This window comes from Paramormyrops kingsleyae, chromosome 3, assembly GCF_048594095.1.
Source record: "Paramormyrops kingsleyae isolate MSU_618 chromosome 3, PKINGS_0.4, whole genome shotgun sequence".
Taxonomy (NCBI): Eukaryota; Metazoa; Chordata; class Actinopteri; order Osteoglossiformes; family Mormyridae; genus Paramormyrops; species Paramormyrops kingsleyae.
The window spans coordinates 20,554,074-20,573,804 of NC_132799.1; the positions used below are offsets into that span (position 1 = coordinate 20,554,074).

Consider the following 19,731-nt stretch of genomic DNA (forward strand, 5'->3'; position numbering starts at 1 on the left):
TTAGAGTGGTATTTGACTGTTCTGCTAAGTATGGTGGCACAGCCTTAAATGATCATTTATTAACTGGTCCTGATCTTACAAATGGACTAATAGGGGTACTTTGCAGGTTCCGCAAACACCCAATCGCTATTATTTGTGACATAGAGAAAATGTTCCACAGATTCCATGTAAATCAAGAAGACCGTGATTACTTGCGCTTTCTGTGGTGGGAAAATGGCGATACAAATTCAAGGCCAAAGGAATATCGCATGAAAGTCCACCTTTTTGGCGCAGCATCCTCTCCTGGCTGTGCAAACTATGGAATGAAGTATCTCGCAAGCCAAAATGAAGGGGAGTATCCCGCGGCGGCCAGCTTTATCAGAAGGAATTTCTACGTTGACGATGGTCTCATCAGTTTAGAATCTGTGGACACGGCCATTAATCTAGTAAGAGAGGCGCAAGGGTTGTGTGCAAAGGGAAGATTACACCTTCACAAGTTTATCTCCAACAGCAGGGAAGTCCTAGAGTCAATTCCAGAAAGTGAAAGAGCTAGTGAAGTTCAGGATGTGGATATCAGTCATGATGAACTTCCAGTGCAGAATGTGTTGGGGGTAAGGTGGAGTGCAAACAGCGACAACTTCTCCTTTAAGGTTACCCTGGATGAGAAATCAGCAACACGGCGAGTAATCCTTTCAACTATAGCATCAGTGTTTGACCCATTAGGCTTCCTTGCTCCCTTCCTTCTGCTGGGTAAGAAAATTCTACAAGAAATGTGCCTGAAGGGTATAGGATGGGATGACCCGCTGCCTGGAGAATTACAACCACGATGGGATAATTGGCTTAGCGATTTAAAGAATCTAGAAAAACTCCAGATCCCAAGATGCCTTGCTCCTCAATGTTTAGGGAAAGTTCAAAGAATTGAACTGCATCACTTTTCAGATGCAAGTAGTCATGGGTATGGTCAGTGTACATATATTAGAGGGCTGAGTGACGACAAGGTGCATTGTTCCTTAGTCATTGCTAAAGCAAGGGTTGCACCCACAAAGGTTGTAACTATACCAAGACTGGAGTTAACAGCTGCTGTGGTCTCCTCAGTATGCAGCAGTATACTTAAGGAAGAGCTGGAGCTTAAAATTGACCAAGAGTATTTCTGGACAGATTCCCAGGTGGTTTTAGGATACATTAATAATGATGCCCGCAGATTTCACGTTTTTGTTGCAAATCGAGTCCAAAGAATCAGAGAAGCCACTGACCCAGCCCAATGGTATTATATTGACACTGATCAAAATCCAGCACATCATGCTTCAAGAGGCATTAAGGTGGCCGAGCTGATCAGTTCAAATTGGCTTACTGGACCTGAGTTTTTGTGGCAAAGAGAGATCATTATGCCAGTGTCAGCGCCAGGGCTTCTGGTGGGCGATCCTGAAGTCAAGGCAACACAAGTTCTCCAAACAAAGGTAACAGAAAAGGAGAATTTTTTAGAGAGATTTAAAAGGTTCTCAAAATGGCATACAGTGTTGAATGTTGTTGCCAGAATCCAGCAGCTAGCCAGAAGGGTAAACCCAGCAAAGGCCATAGATGTCAAAGACAGGAGAAATGCTTGTCTTGTGCTTGTAAAATTAGCACAAAGGGCAGCCTTTAAAGATGAAATGCGAATGCTGAGTTATGACAAACTGCCACACAGCCATCCATTGTCTCAACTTGACCCAATATTGCAAAATGGTCTCCTCAGGGTGGGAGGGCGATTTAAGGAAGGCCTCCTTACCTCTCATCTTGAAGCATCCAGTAATCCTACCCAGACATAGCATAGTCACACTCTTAATCTTACGTTACTGTCATGAAAAGACTCAGCACCAAGGCAGGGGACAAACTCTTAATAAACTGAGAGCAGATGGCTTCTGGGTTGTTGGTGGCAGCAAGGTTGTAGCCAGTTACATCAAACAGTGTGTTACATGCAGGAGAGCTCGCAGGCCAACAGAAATTCAGAAGATGGCTAATCTGCCTGCCCATCGTGTTGACCCTTCGCCGCCATTCTCCTACTGTGGGATGGACTGTTTTGGACCATTTCACACAAAGCAAGGCCGTAAAGAATACAAGCGATATGGTCTTATTTTCACCTGCCTGTCTTCAAGGGCAATTCACATCGAAATGTTGGAAGACCTAACAACGGATGCCTTCATAAATGCTTTACGTTGTTTTATAGCTATCCGTGGAGCTGTGAGGCAAATCAGGTCAGATCAGGGGACAAACTTTGTTGGGGCAAAAAATGAACTGACAAGGGCCCTAAAAGAAATGGACAAGGACAGATTGACTACTTACCTTGCTGAAGAACAATGTGACTTCATCATGAATCCACCAGACGCTAGTCACATGGGAGGCGTTTGGGAGCGGCAGATAAGGACAGTTAGGAGTGTCCTAAACATTGTCCTCTCACAGAGTGCTGGAAGATTAGACGATGCTTCCTTGAGAACATTTTTCTATGAAGCCATGTCAATCGTAAATGGCCGCCCACTAACTACTGAAGGCATTAGTGATCCTAAAGACCTAGAGCCTCTCACACCAAACCATCTACTCACCATGAAAACCTCTATCCCATTGCCTCCACCAGGAAAGTTCATGGTTGAAGATTTGTATGCCAGAAAAAGGTGGCGTAGAGTGCAGTATTTAACAGAGCAATTCTGGAGTAGATGGAGGAAGGAATATCTGTTGAATATCACCCTTAGACAACGTTGGCGCTCTCCAAGACGAAATGTGAAAATGGGAGATATTGTCATTGTCAAAGAGGAAGGGATTTCTCGCAATGAATGGAGACTTGGAAGAGTACTCCATGTATGTGAGGATGAAGATGGACTGGTACGAAGGGCCAAGATCCAATTAGGAAGTAGGAAACAAGAGAAGGAGAGCCAAAGACTCTACCCATCCATCCTTGAACGTCCCATTCATAAACTAGTAGTGCTTATAGAAAATAACTAAATATGTTCCAGTGAAACTTATGTATGTGCAGTTCAAGGAATCAGCCTAGACCTCAGAATTGCTTAGAGGCCACAACTATTTAGTTTTAGAAATAACTAGATTTATTCAAGAGTTTGTGCGAACATTCTCATAAATCATAGTAATTTGGTGGGAGTGTAACTGTCCCAATGACAGTGTGTTCTGAAAGTTCATTTTTGTTATAAATTGAGATACCTAAATCTGTTGTGATCTTTACAATTTATTTAAAATATGTTTATTGAATAATTAAAAATTCTATGTAAATTGACGCAAAGCGTAATGGGTCACATGACTGACGTTTGGCATGGTTTTGGCGCGGTGGCACTGGGGAAGAGGTAGTTGCACAGTGCTGAAAGGGATTTAACTCTGCATGTGGTCCAAGAGGCGCACACGGTAATTGTTAAATTTTTTGTGTTGTATGTGATTATAATTAAGTGTGTATTTATATGAACGATGTATCTTTGTTTCGGTTAATTGTGAGTGTGATGTATTTTGGACGAGCTTGCGTGTTTGTGACGGGGCTGCTAAGGAAGAGACTTGTATGGACTGTGATGTAAATTTTTGTCTTAATTTTGTTATAGTTTTCACGGTGTCTGCTGAGAGGAGAGAGAGAGAGATACAAATAAACCCTCAAAGACATCTGTATGAAGCGTGGCCATTGTTTAATTGGACCCGTGTAGCTACAAAGGCAAAGCATAATGCAGTAAAATCCCGTTATAGCGGACTTGCATATAATGAAATTTCGCTTATAACGGACAAACAATTTGGTCCCCAAGGCCGCTTTTAGCTGTAGTTTAGCTCGGCTAAAACGGACATGCAGGCTTCGTCTACAAGGTGCGTGACGTGCCGGTGATATCCAGCGCAGATACATAGTCGGTATTATTAATAGTCATGCATCTGGTCAGGTAAAGTTGGATTACTACATGTACAATATAATAATGTATACCACAAATGTGTCTGCTGGGGTGTGGCATGAGTAAATGGTATCCTGTAGTTTGGTATACAGCAACTCTGGATATAACGGATTTTGGATATAGCGTACTGTTTTGCCAGGTCCCTTGAAGTCCATTATAACGGGATTTTACTGAACAGGTGCAAAAGAGGGTGGGGGTGACGGCATCTGAATACACATATCACGAGTAACAAAATGCCACTGTTTATTAATGTACACGTTACTTCACTGTAGAAATGAATTCAGTGGAATCGCTAATGGCAAACTATCTTTAGCACGTGATCTACCATATGAAAGCGTGCAACACAAATAAACTTGACTTGAATTAGCGTACTTGGAATATGAGGGACAGGGAGAATAATAAAACAGGATGCGTAGCAAATCAACGCAGACAAACATCACACTCAAGACGACACATCAGGACGACATGCATTACCACGTGTTGACATGTTTGGTAGACATGCAATAAAACAGTAAACGACTTGGTGTGCATAGACGGCAGAAGTACCGTGTAAAGCGGAATTGACATAGAAAAATGTTTTGTCAGGTGAGCAATCGCCATAGACAAACTCATTTTGTTACATGCTTAGTCGACATGAACAGTGTGCTATTGACATAATTTTGGCACAAATGGAAAGCTGATAAGCAAAACGACGTATTTTGGCACAGATGGAACCCCATATTTCTCTGGCTATTCAGCTTCCAGGCTACTCTGCCTTTAAAGGGGGATTTTTATAATCCGCATCGCTTTACTTATGCCCAGCCTGCCATTCCTTCTTTTGTAAAAACATCAGATTAATTTGGACGGGAGACTTCGTAATCTGGAGTTATTGTGCAAACATGAGGTTAATAGATTAAACTGCTGCTTTTATATCTGAGAAGGGCAGTAGGCGTAATACTGTCGTTCAATAATTCAATCCAAAGCAAAGATTATCGGTGACTGAACAATAATAAACGTTGTACCATTCTCCCGCTGTAGAATAAGATAAAAATTTATTTCTCTGTTTTACTGTTGCAGAAAGTCACATTCACCCATGCATCAACTATAAGTGACAAAGGTATACAAAAGTAGGCCTAGGCCTATAAAAAAAGACAAAGAATAATCGTGGAAATTCTTATTATATACAGTTTCTGAAACTGTTGAAGAGGGTTCCTGGATGGAGAGGAAGTTTTACAAAACATCAGCACACTGTTCTTGACAAATAAAATATCAAAATTAAAGAGAGAACTGTCACACCCTGCTCCGTACGATCCTTGTGTGTGCCACGCCCGTTACCTCCTGTTTCTGCCTGATTGTTCTCACCTGTTGCTCGTTACCCTCAGCTTGTCTTGTGTATTTAGTCCGAGTCTGTCAGTCTTCCCCAGATCAGTCATTGTGGTGTCATGTTTGATGTTTGCCGTTGTGCTTCCCCAGTCCTGTTTTGCTAATAAATCCCCGTTTGACCAGACTTCCTGGCTCCTCTCCCCTGCTTCCCGGATCGCCTGTTCCTGAACGTGACAGAATGACTGATCTCTACAACACGCTCTGCACTACCGGGGAGGTTCTCCCCATGGAGGAAGAGGTTATACGGTGGACGAACCTGCTGGAGCTCCAGGAGGATCCAGTAGCTCGCCCACTTGTGGACAAATGTTGGGTGCTCCTGAACAGGAGGTTTCATACCGGTGAGGAGCAGCAGCTAGTAGAGGTGGATAAAAACCTGCGGCTGCTGAGGGAGAGAGCGACAGTTTGGCTGCCCCGCCTGGGATACGCCGCCTGGGAACCGCCCCCCAACTCACCACCTGCCCACCAGCCCGTTCTCTAGCAAGACGGCAAAGGCTCCAGCCTTAGCCGCCCAGCGAAAGACGGCTCTTCCGGGGCGCAAGACTGAGCTTAATGCGGCTTCTGCTGCTCAACCCCCCAGCTCTGGAGAAATGCCCTGGGTCCTAGAGAGCCCCGCTCTTCCTAAAAGGAAGAGGCGCAGGGGAAGAAAGAGAGCCGTCCCGACGCTCTTCCTGGGAATGTGCTCACTTCTCCCCGCCTGGGAAGGTGCCGCTGATGCCGGTAAGCCTCACATTGAGGACAAGCCACCTTCGTTAGACGCGTACAACCACCGGCCGGCGCGCCCAGACCAGGGCGGGATACGCGCCGTAAGGGACGCTATTCCCCGGGTCCCTAAAGCCCTTAAAGGGGCAGTCCCAGGCTTACCTGCTCCGGACCTGCCAGCAGCATCGGCTGCTGCTGCCACCGCCTGCTGGCCACATGCCCGCGGCCCTGCCTGAGGCCGCCGCTATGCCCGCGGCCCTGCCTGAGGCCGCCGCTATGCCCGCGGCCCTGCCTGAGGCCGCCGCTATGCCCGCGGCCCTGCCTGAGGCCGCCGCTCTGCCCGCGGCCCTGCCTGAGGCCGCCGCTCTGCCCGCGGTCCTGCCCGTCCAGCCCGGCTTGCCCATCCGGACTGCCTGCGGTCACGCCCGCGGCCCCTGCTGCAGCTGCCGTCGCCGCTCTGCCTGAGGCGCCCCCCTGGTGGACTCGCGGCCGAGGCGCCCCCCTGGTGGACTCGCGGCCGAGGCGCCCCCCTGGTGGACTCGCGGCCGAGGCGCCCCCCCTGGTGGACTCGCGGCCGAGGCGCCCCCCTGGTGGACTCGCGTCAGTCCAGCTTGTCCTGCCCTGCTCGTCTGTCCTGTTCTGCTCGTCCGTGGATGAGGCAGCACCCCCGGCAGCCACCCCACCCACGTCCTCACTGGCCATCTCCCTGGCTCTCTCTCCCTTGCCCCACCGGAAACAACGCCAAGTAGGACCCCGCCTTTCAGTATCCCGTAAGGGACGGGGACACAGGCGTCGGGCCCGGGTCCCGCCCACCCTGGCTCTGGCTCGGTGGCTGCCTGTGGGTCCTCCGGCTCTGGTTCGGCGGTCTCCGCCGGGTCCCCCCCTGGTTCCTCAGTGCCGGTCCTCGGTCCCGCCTCCGGCTCCGTGTCGGCCGCCTCCGGGCCCCACTACTTCAGCGGGGCGTCGGACAGCCCCTTCCCCGGCTTCGACTTCCCCTCCGCCTGCTCCGGCTTCCCCCTCCTGCCTGCCTACGCCGGTGTTCCCTCCTGCTCCCTCCATGTCTCCTCCGTCTTTCCCTCGTCCCGTTCCCTTGGCCCCTGTGTGATCCCCTCCTGCTCCCTCCTCCCTCTCGCCTCCGGCCGCTGGGTTCCTTCGGGCTCCTCTTGTTCCTCCTCCCTTTCCTTTTCTGCCTCCTGTCTCTGCTCCTCGTCCCTCTGTTCCTCCTCTGTTCACTCCTGGCCCCTTCGTGTCGCCTGTGGGTGTTTCCTCGGTGTCTCCCTTCTCCGTCTGCCTGTCTGCGTTTCCTGTCTTGTCGGGTTTTGTCCTGGCTTTTGCTCCTGTGCCTGTTTTGTGTCTCTGTCTTGTTCCCGGCCCCCCGTTGATGTTCTGCTTTTGTCTTTCAGGTCCCGTTCCCTCGTCTCATCCGTCGCCTCCCCTCGGGCGCACCCGGTGTGCGCGCCTTTGGGGGGGGGGGGGGTTCTGTCACGCCCTGCTCCGTATGATCCTTGTGTGTGCCACGCCCAGCTCGTTACCTCCTGTTTCTGCCTGATTGTTCTCACCTGTTGCTCGTTACCCTCAGCTTGTCTTGTGTATTTAGTTCGAGTCTCAGTCAGTCTTCCCCAGATCAGTCATTGTGGTGTCATGTTTGATGTTTGCCGTTGTGCTTCCCCAGTCCTGTTTTGCTAATAAATCCCCGTTTGACCCGACTTCCTGGCTCCTCTCCCCTGCTTCCCGGATCACCTGTTCCTGAACGTGACAAAAACTTGGTTTTCAAATTAATTGTTGTCTTCCAATTATTAATTTGAAAGCCCCTGGACTCCCTGAATGAAATACAACTTTGGCTTTTTGCTATTGCAGTTCACAGCGTATCAATTAGAGCCACTGCATGCACGTCGTGATGTCTTCGTATTCTTTTAATATAAAGTCGTGCTGGGGGTCTGTTACGGCGTGCTGGTGCCACCTGTTGGTTTTATGGCTAAATAGAATCTATATATACACAACACATTCATTGTACCGTAAAACAGTAATTTGCAGAATTACATCTCTATTAATACTGATAGAGAACAGGAAAATTGGTAAAGTGCTACGTCGTTAATAGTATGCGTTAAAGTATTTAAGTGAGTAGATTAAATAAAGATTAATCTAATCTCAATCAATCTATCTACAACCCAAATTCTGGAAAAATTGAGACGTTCTTTAAATTTGAGTAAAATGAAAACAAAGACTTTCAAATCACATGCCAATATATTATTCACAACAGAACATAGATAACATAACAAATGTTCAAACTGGGAAATTGTACACCTTTATCCACTAAATGAGCTCATTTAAACTTTGATGCCTGCTACAGGTCCCAAAAAAGCTGTCACGGGGCAACAAATGGCTGAAAAAGCAAGAAAGTTTAAAAAGATTCAGCTGGGAGAACATCTAGCAACTAATTAAGTTAATTGATATCAGGGCCGGTATGCATAAAACTTCAGAGTAAATTTTCACTCTTAAATGCATCACAATTCTAAGAGTGACGTGATTTTGCTCCTACTCCCAGACTTAAGAATAAGTAGCATGCATAAACATTCTTAAGTGTTAAGACTTAGTCTCCGCTCCAAAATTATTTAAGAGAGCTGGAGAGGACTCCTAAGCCAGTTAGGAGTTGAATGATGGCAGCTGCACTACGTGCACCCAGACGGAGACAGCGCACTTTCCGTCAAAGAAAGGACGTCCTGCAGACGTACGACAATAATGAATTGATAAAAAGGTACAGTCTCGATCATGAGGGAATTCTTTTTGTTATCAACCTAATTAGGAACCGGATACAATTTCCTACGTCACCTAAAAATGCACTTACAGTTGAACTGAAGGTGATAATGATGCTACGTTTTTGGCAACTGGAAAAATATAATTATTATTATTATCATCATCATCATCATATATTATAGCGAGGGTCATAAGAGCAATATAAGTAATGACACAAACCTGTAGCTTGCATGCTTGCTTTATAAACTGTGATTTCCTTTCGCGAAGTCGATAAAACATTATACCACCTTTATTCACATTCCTCTGCTGAACGCCTTGTCCGAGGTGACGCAGCATTTACGGAGCTTGCAATAGCCTCCTAAGCTTTTTCTGTCCGTGCTTGTAACAGCTGGGCCAAACTTTCCTCGCACTACCTCTTTCCATTTAAGCACCAACTCTGCCAAAAGAACCGTTTTGTTTGTCGTCCAGTTTGGTTTTCTTTTAGAATCCAATGTCTTGCTATGAGTTTTGCGTTTGACCCATAATTTATACAACATGTGCATCTATTAGTGGAAATTGATTGGTGATGTGCTAGGTAGATTTTCGTACAACCAATTAAAGGTATGGTCACAGAAAGGTATGTTGTATAAAACTCTACATTAACGGTTTAATGTCACTAATATACTCACCGTGCAGCTCCTCTATTGGTTGAACTTAGTATTTGGGGCGGGATTTTATTAGAGATGCACCGATACCGATATTCGGATCGGTATCGGCGCCGATCCAGACCTATTTGACGGATCGGGAATCAGCCATGCGTGACCGATCCACGTCCTATACTTACTTATTTAGTTTTTGGCAATCAATCGCACGACAGCTCTTTCCCATTTTACATGTGTGTTTTTGCGGAATTCAAATCGAACGCTATCACTGCCCCTAAGTCTTTTTTGCTACTCAGTGGGTGAGTACAGTGACTTCCGCCTGCTGTGAGGTCATGCGCATACCCTTCGCAGTACGAGGAGCGTAAAATAAGACGTGACGATCTGGGAGTATTTTAGGCTTTTAACAGAAACCGGAAGCACAGCGTTTTGCAATCTATGTAAAATAAGGTTTTGAGGTGGGAATAGCGTTTAATGGAAAATCCCAACTGCGAGACAAAACAAAGCAATGGATGATTTGGGAGTCGCTAACTTAATTGGACTGTTTTGCGAACTCGTTGCTTGTGATACAAGAGGGGCTGCCATCGCAACAAAAGTGTAACTGCGCTGATGCCAATGGGAGAAAAACTGTTAAAATTTTAAGCATTCGCCACTTGTGTATATTTGCTTTGAAGATATTCATATTGAACTGCAAATGCCTCAAAAACGCTTAAAACAAATGAAGTGGAACAGTACGTTATGTATGTTTGTAGTAGCCTAATTAAATATTTTTTCTCATACATTTTTTCCATCTTTATTTACTAGCTTAAAAAAAATAATATGTAAAGTATAACAAAGTAAAAAGAGCTCTTGTATCGGAATCGGTATCGGCAGTTGTGTATCGAAATCGGATCGGAACTGAAAAAACGTGGATCGCCCATCTCTAGATTTTATTTGTAGTCCTTATGGTGCGTTCGATTATTTCTCTCCAAGTCGGAACTCGGATGAAAACGTCACGATACGTCACGAAAAACATCACTTCCCGTCGGAAACACGCCCCTTTTATGACGTTGAAGTCGGATAAGATTTTGTTGCCCGAGTTGCCCTTGTGACGTAATTTCAACATGGCGACTTGGTTTGTTTGTAGTTTATTTACTGTTCGAAAAAAGAATATCGCTATGAATGTACTAAAATATTTTATAAAGCTTTTAATGTGGTTTGACTAGTTCGTGTTTCTTGTTTGTCTCTCGGAAAAATCTAAATTTCTCCATTTTCTTCATTTGTAAAACTCCAAATCTGCTAAAATATAAAGCAACAACACACAGCAACGTGTTCATGGAGGCAGCCATGTTTGTTCCGAGATGTGGGTAGCTCGAACGGGAGATTGTCGGACGTGATGTCACTCAACTCGGAATTTCCGAGTTCCGAGAGAAAAACGAACGCACCATTATTTCACGACACTTAAATGCTGGCTCCGTCAGCACTTAGGAATTGGACTTACTTTTTGCAGCTTTGAACAATGCTCTTAGGTCCTACTTTTTGCTAAGATTTTTTTAACTCTTAAGTCAAAGTGTATGACCATTCTTAGGACCATTCTTACGTAGTTTTATGCATACCGGCCCAGATCTTTCACCTATAGGGAACATTTGGTGCATCACTAAACAGAAAATACGTCAAAGATGACCACAAACTCTGCAGCAGCTGGAAACCTATCTCAGGCAAGAATGGGACCAATTTCCAACACCAAAACTCCAGAAACTCATAACCTCGATGCCCAGACGTCTTCAAACTGAAAAGAGGAGATGCTACACCATGGTAAACATGCCTGTGTCCTAACTATTTTGAGACTTGTAGCAAGCATCAAATTTAAAATGAGCTCATTTTGTGCATAAAATTGTAAAATTTCTCAGTTTAAACATTTATCTATGCTCTGTTGTGAATAAAATATTGGCTCATGTGACTTGAAAGTCTTTTAGTTTTCATTTCATTCAAATTTGAAGAACGTCCCAACTTTTCCGGAATTCGGGTTGTATCTATCTAACGCCACCGAAAATAAAATACAATGACTGAAAGCAAACGGAAAATTTTCCTTTAAGCCTCAGAATAGATGGCCAAGTGTTCTCAACGCGTAGCTTTAAATAACCAATGTCCAAGCGGTCTCTGCAATTGGGTGATGTTCCCGTTTATTCCATACCTTCGGTTGACATAAAAGGACCCTTTGCTTTTACATACAACACTTGTGCTGTATAATGTGCTGGCGGTGTGCTGTCTGTGCCATGCTCCCTTACAGGTGCTATGGTAAGAACCGTGTTCCATCCACACCGTCCAATTGGAAAACACCTATTCATACCCACCTGTCCTCACGTGATCAGACAACTCCATGCACTACACCCCCGAGTGGCCAAAACCCGTAATACACCCCAAAGTTATAAATGGCTCCCACACCCCGGCCCCGTAATTTGTGAATATTTTTAATCATCACAATTACCCAATTTACATAAAATAGGAGCCTCCCATAGTGTAGGTCTTTATTAACAAAACAAACATTTCTCTCCCTTTATTTCTTGGTATAACTGCTACCAGGTCTTCCAAATGTCATGGAACTTCCATCAACAGACAGATTTTAGTTATAGGTTTGTCCAGATAACCAGTTCTTGTTCTAAGTTGAACAGAACAAACAAAGCCCTTTTTATCAGGGTATATCTGAGTGATCCTTGCCATCAGCCAAGAATTCCGTGGAGCCCCTGGATCCAGTAGGACTACAATATCTCCAATCATAAAATTTCTTTGTGGTTTCACCCACATCTGCCTCTCCTGGAGCAATGGTAAGTACTCCTTCACCCAGCACTTCCAAAAGAGATCAGACAAGAACTGCACTTGTCTCCATCTTCTCCTGACATACAAGTCCTCCGCTTTGAACAACCCAGGAGGAAGAGGTGATTTTGATCTCAGAAGAAGAATGTGGTTAGGTGTAAGTGCTTCGAGATCTTTTAAATCATCAGAGGCTCTTGTAATGGGGCGACTATTTAAAATGGCTTCAACTTCACAAAAAATGGTATGCAGGCCCTCATCATCCAAAACTTGAAGTCTGAGAGTAGAAAAAGGACCTTCTTAACAAGACGAATAAGCCTCTCCCAAACACCTCTGTGTTGAGAACCAGCGGGAGGGTTAAAAGACCATGTCAAACCACTTTGCAATAAAACATGCTGATTCTTCTCGTGGTTCAACTCAGCAAATGCCTCTCTTAATTCTCGCTCTGCCCCAATAAAATTAGTACCATTATCTGATGTTAAATGAGACACCTGACCTCTCCTGGACATGAAATGCTGAATGGCATTTATGCATGAATCGGTGTCTAACGTATATGCCACTTCAAGATGCACTGCCCTACTTGACATTCAGGCGAAAATGACACCATAACGTTTGACTCTGCCACGGCCCTTCTTTACCTCTACTGGCCCAAAATAGTCAACACCAGCATTTGTAAAAGGAGTTAGATCTGGCACAATTCTTTCAATTGGCAGGTTGGCCATTTTCTGCTCCCCTTGCTTATTATGGAAGCGTCGACATACTACACACTCTGATATGACCTTCCTACAAGCAGAATTTGCATGAGTAATCCAGTACTGCTTCCAAAGAGAGGACAACGTGGTTTCTACCTGCATGACCTAATTGTTGATGAATGTGCTTCAAGAGGAGCTTAGACACATCCTGATCTTTGGCAAGAATGACCAGATGTTTTTCTACTTCAGGCATAGGGGCTCTACTAAGCTTTCCTCCCACCTGCAACAATCCGTCCTCCAACACTAGATCCAGCCTACAGATGTTGCTATTTCGTCTGACAGATTTTCTATTCCTCAAGGCAGCAATCTCCTCTAAAAACCTCTCTTGCTGAAAAAAGGAAATAATGGCATCTTCTGCTCTCTTGAGATCACACAAAGCCAATGGCTTGTCATGGATATCCAATCTTTCTTCATCTCTGTACGAACATCATGGCCATAATGTTGTGAGGTTTCAAGAAGCTTTCTCTTGTGGGACAAGCTTAAAAGCAAATCTTAGTATCTAAGCATCCATGCCACGGACGTTATCAGTTTTGCAAAATCTGAAACGTAACTCAAAAAGGATTCTGTTGCATTCTTTTGACCTTGGAAGACAAAAGCATTAATCAACACATCCTTCTTTACTTCAGGATCATCAATAGAGATGAAAACTTGTTCCATATTAGTCTTGGGCCATTCCTCTTCTCCTCTCAAGAGAAAATCCGGTCCCTTAAACCACCTCTTACAGTCAATTCATCCACGATCTTTATGGCTTCGGCCTCGGATGGTACAAATTTTAAACAGTCATCCATATAAAAATTTTGAAGTATTGTGTTCAGCACACTAGATTCAAAGCAGTCTTCATAATCTTGGACAATTTTCCTCAAGGCGTAATTTGCACAACTGGGTGAAGAAACAGCACCAAGAAGACGGACCTTCATCCTATATTCCATAGGAGTTTGTCTTATATCACCATCAGGATACCACAAGAAGCGTAAAATGTCTATATGCTTTGGAGACACCCTCACTTGATGGAACATAGCTTGGATGTCTACCATCAGCGCTAAACGTTCCTGTCTAAACCTGATAAGCACACCAAGCAAGGTGCTAGTAAAATAGGGACCCTGCAATAGCTGTGAATTCAAAGAAGTTCCTTTAAAAATAGCACCACAATCAAACACAACTCTTAAAGGGCAAGTCAATAGAATAATGACCTTCGTCATGACGGATTGAAGATTCCATTATTTGCATAAACCTCTGATCCTCTCTAGACACATACCTCTTCAGATAATTTCTCAGGAAAATCCTGGTTGTACTGGGAAACCAACATGTCCTGTATCTTGGCAACTGAAATCCTATTAACTGTAACTATAGATTTACCATACTTGCCTTTTTCCTGTTCACCTCGTCTCAATGGACCATTCACAACACACCCCAATAGGGTTCTAATGGTGCGTTCGATTATTTCTCTCCAAGTCGGAACTTGGATGAAAACGTCACGAAACGTCACGAAAAACGTCACTTCCCGTCGGAAACACGCCCCTTTTATGACGTTTCAGTCGGACAAGATTTTGTTGTCCGAGTTGCCCCTGTGACGTAATTTCAACATGGCGACTTGGTTTGTTTGAAGTTTATTTACTGTTCGAAAAAAGAATATCGCTATGAATGTACTAAAATATTTTATAAAGCTTTTAATGTGGTTTGACTAGTTCGTGTTTCTTGTTTGTCTCTCGGAAAAATCTAAATTTCTCCATTTTCTTCATTTGGAAAACTCCAAATCTGCTAAAATATAAAGCAACAACACACAGCAACGTGTTCATGGAGGCAGCCATGTTTGTTCCGAGATGTGGGTAGCTCGAACGGGAGATTGTCGGACGTGATGTCACTCAACTCGGAAGTCCCGTGAGAAAAACGAACGCACCATAACTGCATATGGTCCTTCACCTTGGCTATTAATTATTTTCCATGGCTCCATGAGCTTAGGTGCATTGGTGCCTATCAACAATTCACCTCTGCCTCAAGACTGGGAATTTTAATGCCATCTAGATATGTCCATCCCTTTAAATCCTGCTGAGCAAGGACATTATTTTGACTCTCAGGCATAACACCCTGAGTAAAGACTTCAGGTAAATCCATAAAGGTTTCTTTGTCCAAGCTAGAAATCTCAAGATCATGAAGCAGAAATGTGTCAACAGACCTCTCCTGTCCTAAGGTACGAAGAAGAATTTTAGTATTAACTCCAGAAAGATTCAATCTTCTCATGAGATTTTCAGTACAAAAGGTGGCTGAACTCCCCAGGTCTAAAAAGGCAGAAGTCTTCACAATCTTGCTTCCTGACTTAGCCTTCACCTGAACAGGAACAATAGAGAGCACATATTCATCTTCCCTGGCCCTGTTATGGCCACATGTCTCTAAAGACACAAGTGCATTTTTAACTTAAACTTTCGGGGATCCAACTTTAGGTTCAATATGTAACACAGATGGATGATTCCGCTTGCAAACATCGCAAGTTACGGGCTTTCTACACTCTCTGCTCATATGACCAATTTTTAGACAACTAAAACATACTCTGCCCTCTTTGAGAACATCCAACTTTTGCCTATGTGTCATCCTTTTGAGTTGTGAACAATTATCCAGAGAATGTTGACCTTTACACACACACAGCATAATCCTGGATTATTCCTCTGGGACACTGATTCTCTGTGATACTGATACTGTGATGCTGAATGGCTTGGTTCTGTAATAGTATTAACAGCAGCAACAGTAGCATGGCCTCTTCAAGCTTGTTTTGGTTTAGCTTCAACAAAAGAATTTGAAGGTACACCCTGTAGGTCACCAAAAAGGGGGTCTAGGAGGATCTTCAAATGATGTTCTACAAAGCCCACAAAGTCTGGAAACATGGCCCTATAACCACATCGCTCCTGTAACTCACAAGCAATACTCCTCCATTTTTCCCTCAATTTATATGGCAACTTCAACATCATAAGACGAAGGTTGGATGGAACATTCAACTCCTCCATATATTGTAAATGTTGTAATCGCCCAGCGGGCAGGAAGGCAGTCAAGCCGTGAAGTCAGAAACAGGGGTTTATTGGCAAAAACAGGGCAGACACCGACAAACATCAATGACGGATCTGGGGAAACTAACTCAGACACGGACTAAATACACAGGACAGGCTGAACACAACAGGCAACAGGTGATTACAATCGGGAAGTAACACGAGGTAACAAGGGGGGCATGGCACACAGGAAGATCGGATGAGCAGGTCATGACAGAACCCCCCCCCCCCCCAATGGCGCACACTCTGGGCATGCCCCACGGGAGGCGACGGACGAGACCGGGGACACGGGACCTGGAAAACAAGAGCAAAACACATCAACGAGGGACTGGGAATAGAACAGACACACAAAACAAGCAGAGGGGCAAAAACCAGGACAATACCTGACAAGACAGGCACACAAGAAAGGGTGAGATAGAGGGCACAGCGAGCAGAGGAACACAAGGACCAGGAGAGAATGGAGGCACTACAGGGGGACGAGGAGCAAAGACAGGCGCGACACAGGGACGAGGAGCAAACGGAGGAGGCCAAACAGGAACGGACGGGGACAAAGGGGAGCCCGAGGGAGCCAAGGCGGGCGGCGGCCAGAGGGGCCGCAGGCGACAGGGAGGCAGGAGCAGGAGGGGACCACGCAGGGAGCAAGGAGACAGGCCGAGGGATAGACGAAGGGGAACAGTGAAGGCAAGGGGCGTGGGGAAGCTGCAGCAAGCGACGGCGCAGCCATAGCTGGCAAAGGCACCGTCCAGCGACACGCCGGAGCAGGGGGACCCGTAGGCGACCAACAAGGAGTCGGAGGCAGGACCGAGGCCAGGCGACAAGGCGTCGGACGGGGACCCGCAGGCGACGGCCGACTCGGAGCTGCAGGACCTGCAGGCACCCCCCCCGCCCCAGCCAAGGCAAGCAAGGGCGAGCCAGGGGGCCCCGGCCCTGTGCTTGTGTCCTCTCCCATTTCAGGACACAGAAAGACGGGGTCTTGGCGGGTGTCGGCCTTGCTGGGGCAAGGGCAAAGGAGTCATTAAGAAGGTCCCCGAGGGGTCCCACTCGAGCTCCTCCACTTCCAATGGGGAAGGAGCGGTGGTTGAGAAGTCTGGGACCTCCTCGGGGACATGTACCAGGGTCACGGGCACCGGGGTATGAGTCACTGGAACGGGAGTCACAGGCACGGGCGGAGTCAGGCACGGGTGGAGCCGCAGGCAGTGCCGAGAACTCGTACAATGTAGACTGCTGACTATGACCAAGAGAAATATGCTGATGTGATTGCACATGTGGACTCTCTTGTGAGGGCAATGTCTGAACTCTCTCTGATGGAAGGTTGGTACGTATGGGTCCTAAAGCATTCACACGCACTCCAGACCTATACACAGATGGTGCACATGACAGTGAGGGTAAGAAATTATTGCCACTGTGTGAAGTCGGTGCCTGTGATGAATGTAGATTTTCTTTGGGCCTTACAACCATTGGTGCAGAATGATCCTGCCGAAAAGTTACATTTCGTGATTGTTGCAATAAAGAGCTGTGGTTATGGGGGTTTGATGCTTGAGGCTATAAATGACCTTTAACGAAAGCATCCAATTTAGCATTCTCATTACATGCTGCATTTTCAAACACAGACAATTTAGCTGTAGCAACCGCCAACTTAGTTTCAATCCTCAGCTGTTCCTTTTTCCTCTTCAGCCTCCCCTTCTTCATTTAAAGAGCTTCTTCCTCGGCATCAATATCGTGCATTTTTCTCACCGCAGCCGCTGACTGTAAAAGTGCCGCCCTTTCAGCCTTAGCCTTTAAACATATAGAAGATACACTAGAAGAATTTGAATGAATGGAAGAATGACCTTTATACTGAGATTATTTACTTGAAACATTAGAAATACTGTCTTCTGGTACTAAGGATAGTATATCATTATCAAGATCTTCATTATCCTTAAATGAACCAGCATCAAACAACCATGGCTCCACTTCACCTTTAAAGTGAGTAATTTCCTTAATTTTCTGTGCAAACCAACTTTGTTGCCTTTCATTTTCTATATTTGACATTGGCATCTCCATCCACGTATTGTGGGCTTCTATTGCCTCTTTACTCAGCACAGAATACTGCATTAAATACGTCTTCACACTGGCCACTGAGTGAGACGTAATTTCTCCCAACAGTAACTCATTTATTTTTTGATTAATTTTGTTAACCTGCAAAAACTTGGATTTCCGGGTTTTTTGGAGATTTTCACAAAGCAACGTCAATCCCTTGGGTTTCAACTTCCTGGTACGTTTTCCTAATTCATCAACATTTTGCAATTTTACTCCAGCACCCCAAAGTTATAAATGGCTCCCACAGTAACATTGTACAGTTATACATAAAAGTGTATTGTTCTGGTGTCCATTTGTAATTACATCACAACGGGAAAAACTGCTTGTTTGCAACGAAACAGTTGTGTGTAAATTTGTAATCTATCGGTTGTTTTGTTTCGGCAAGCTGACCACACTCGGCCGCCTGGCCAGCAGGGGCTGCGAGCGCCTCCCCGGGATCCTCTCGATCCCTAACATCACTGGAAGAGCGCCAGCCTCCATTTCAGCAGACAGAGAAATTATACGACCGAATACACTGGGATCCTGCATCGATCTTTTCTTGAAACTGGTTTGAGTAACGTTGCCGTACACAATGACGAGGCGGCTGATCCTCCCAGATATCTCACGATAACGACCCAAGATGGAAAATCGTCCTTATTTCGGGTAGGCCTATAGTAAGTTAAATTTCGCGGAGCTGCGGCATGTCTTGGCGCTGGGATGCAAGCGATTTACTGTAACCACATTGTAACTCCTTTCAATTGCACTGTCTCTATATGTACGTTTTTATTACATGTAATAAGTGTAACAACCCGATGCAGAAAGTTAGAAGGTTTTCGGATCTGTGTGTATTTTGGATAAATCTTTCCACTATTACTTAATTTACCCTTTTTGCTTCACAGTCGGCTGCATATCGGTTTCCATGGTGAAGCGTACTCGTGTCACGCTTGCATTAAAGGAACTAGTGGTAGTATCGGTTTGTTTCCCTTTTGATTTGGTACATAGCATTGCAGATTTATGCATATATAACCGACTAGTTATGGTTTGTCATTTCTATAATAAAATAAAATGCTTATGATCGTAGGCTGTAGCGGTTTCCATAGCAAGTAATGCACTCCACCTTGTAGGCTACAGCCAAACTTATGGTTAAAGGAATATATTGTTTTGCCTGTTCCTAAAACGTATGGCGGAGACAATTATATGTGACCGTATTTTCGTGTACCTGTAACTGCTACCATCTTGTACACACTTAAGAAACTGTTACCCAAGGACAGGCAGCCGTAGGCCTATTTAATGCTTTGGAGAAATACTTGCGGTCGTAGTCATAACTCCTTTTGTAGAGGAGTCGGAGGCCGATCGGGAGAAATGTCGGTACAGGGGAAAAGTTGCTTTCTTTCAGTTTTAACTTCCCGTTCCCGGTTTCAGCCTCGGTGGGACACATGGTTCAGTGTTTCTACAGCAGGCTGTCGTTTTTGCATGTAATTGCGAATTAGCCCGCTCAGAGACGTATACAGATCCGTATATAAAACAAGACATGCCGGAAAACAGTTTTTGTCTTCTTGCAGGAATGTGAAAGCGGCAAGGCCACGGATAACGCGGAGAGGGAAAGTTAGGCAACCACCGACCGCGCCGAGAGTCCCGCTCTTCCCTACTCCGCCTGTATGATTACCGCTGTTGGTAAAATCCTTCAGATATTCACCGTAAAAGTAAAATAGCATGAAATAGCTTTTAGGTCAAAACAGTGAAGCTATGGTTGTATTTG

General features: G+C 45.3%; 1 protein-coding gene across 13 annotated transcripts in view; it reads left to right on the forward strand.

Annotated features, from left to right (window-relative positions):
• ninl (ninein-like) overlaps window positions 1-19,731 on the forward strand; it is a 58,422-nt gene that overhangs the window by 16,282 nt on the left and 22,409 nt on the right. For 3 of the 13 annotated variants that reach the window (XM_023821446.2, XM_023821442.2, XM_023821447.2), the window contains exons 1-2: window positions 18,384-18,635; window positions 19,535-19,646. The gene's annotated coding sequence lies outside the window, so the exon portion shown is untranslated. Of the gene's footprint in view, window positions 1-18,382; window positions 18,647-19,170; window positions 19,448-19,534; window positions 19,647-19,731 lie in introns of those variants that run through there. The other 10 variants (XM_023821436.2, XM_023821443.2, XM_023821439.2 and 7 more) reach the window with 9 other exon arrangements.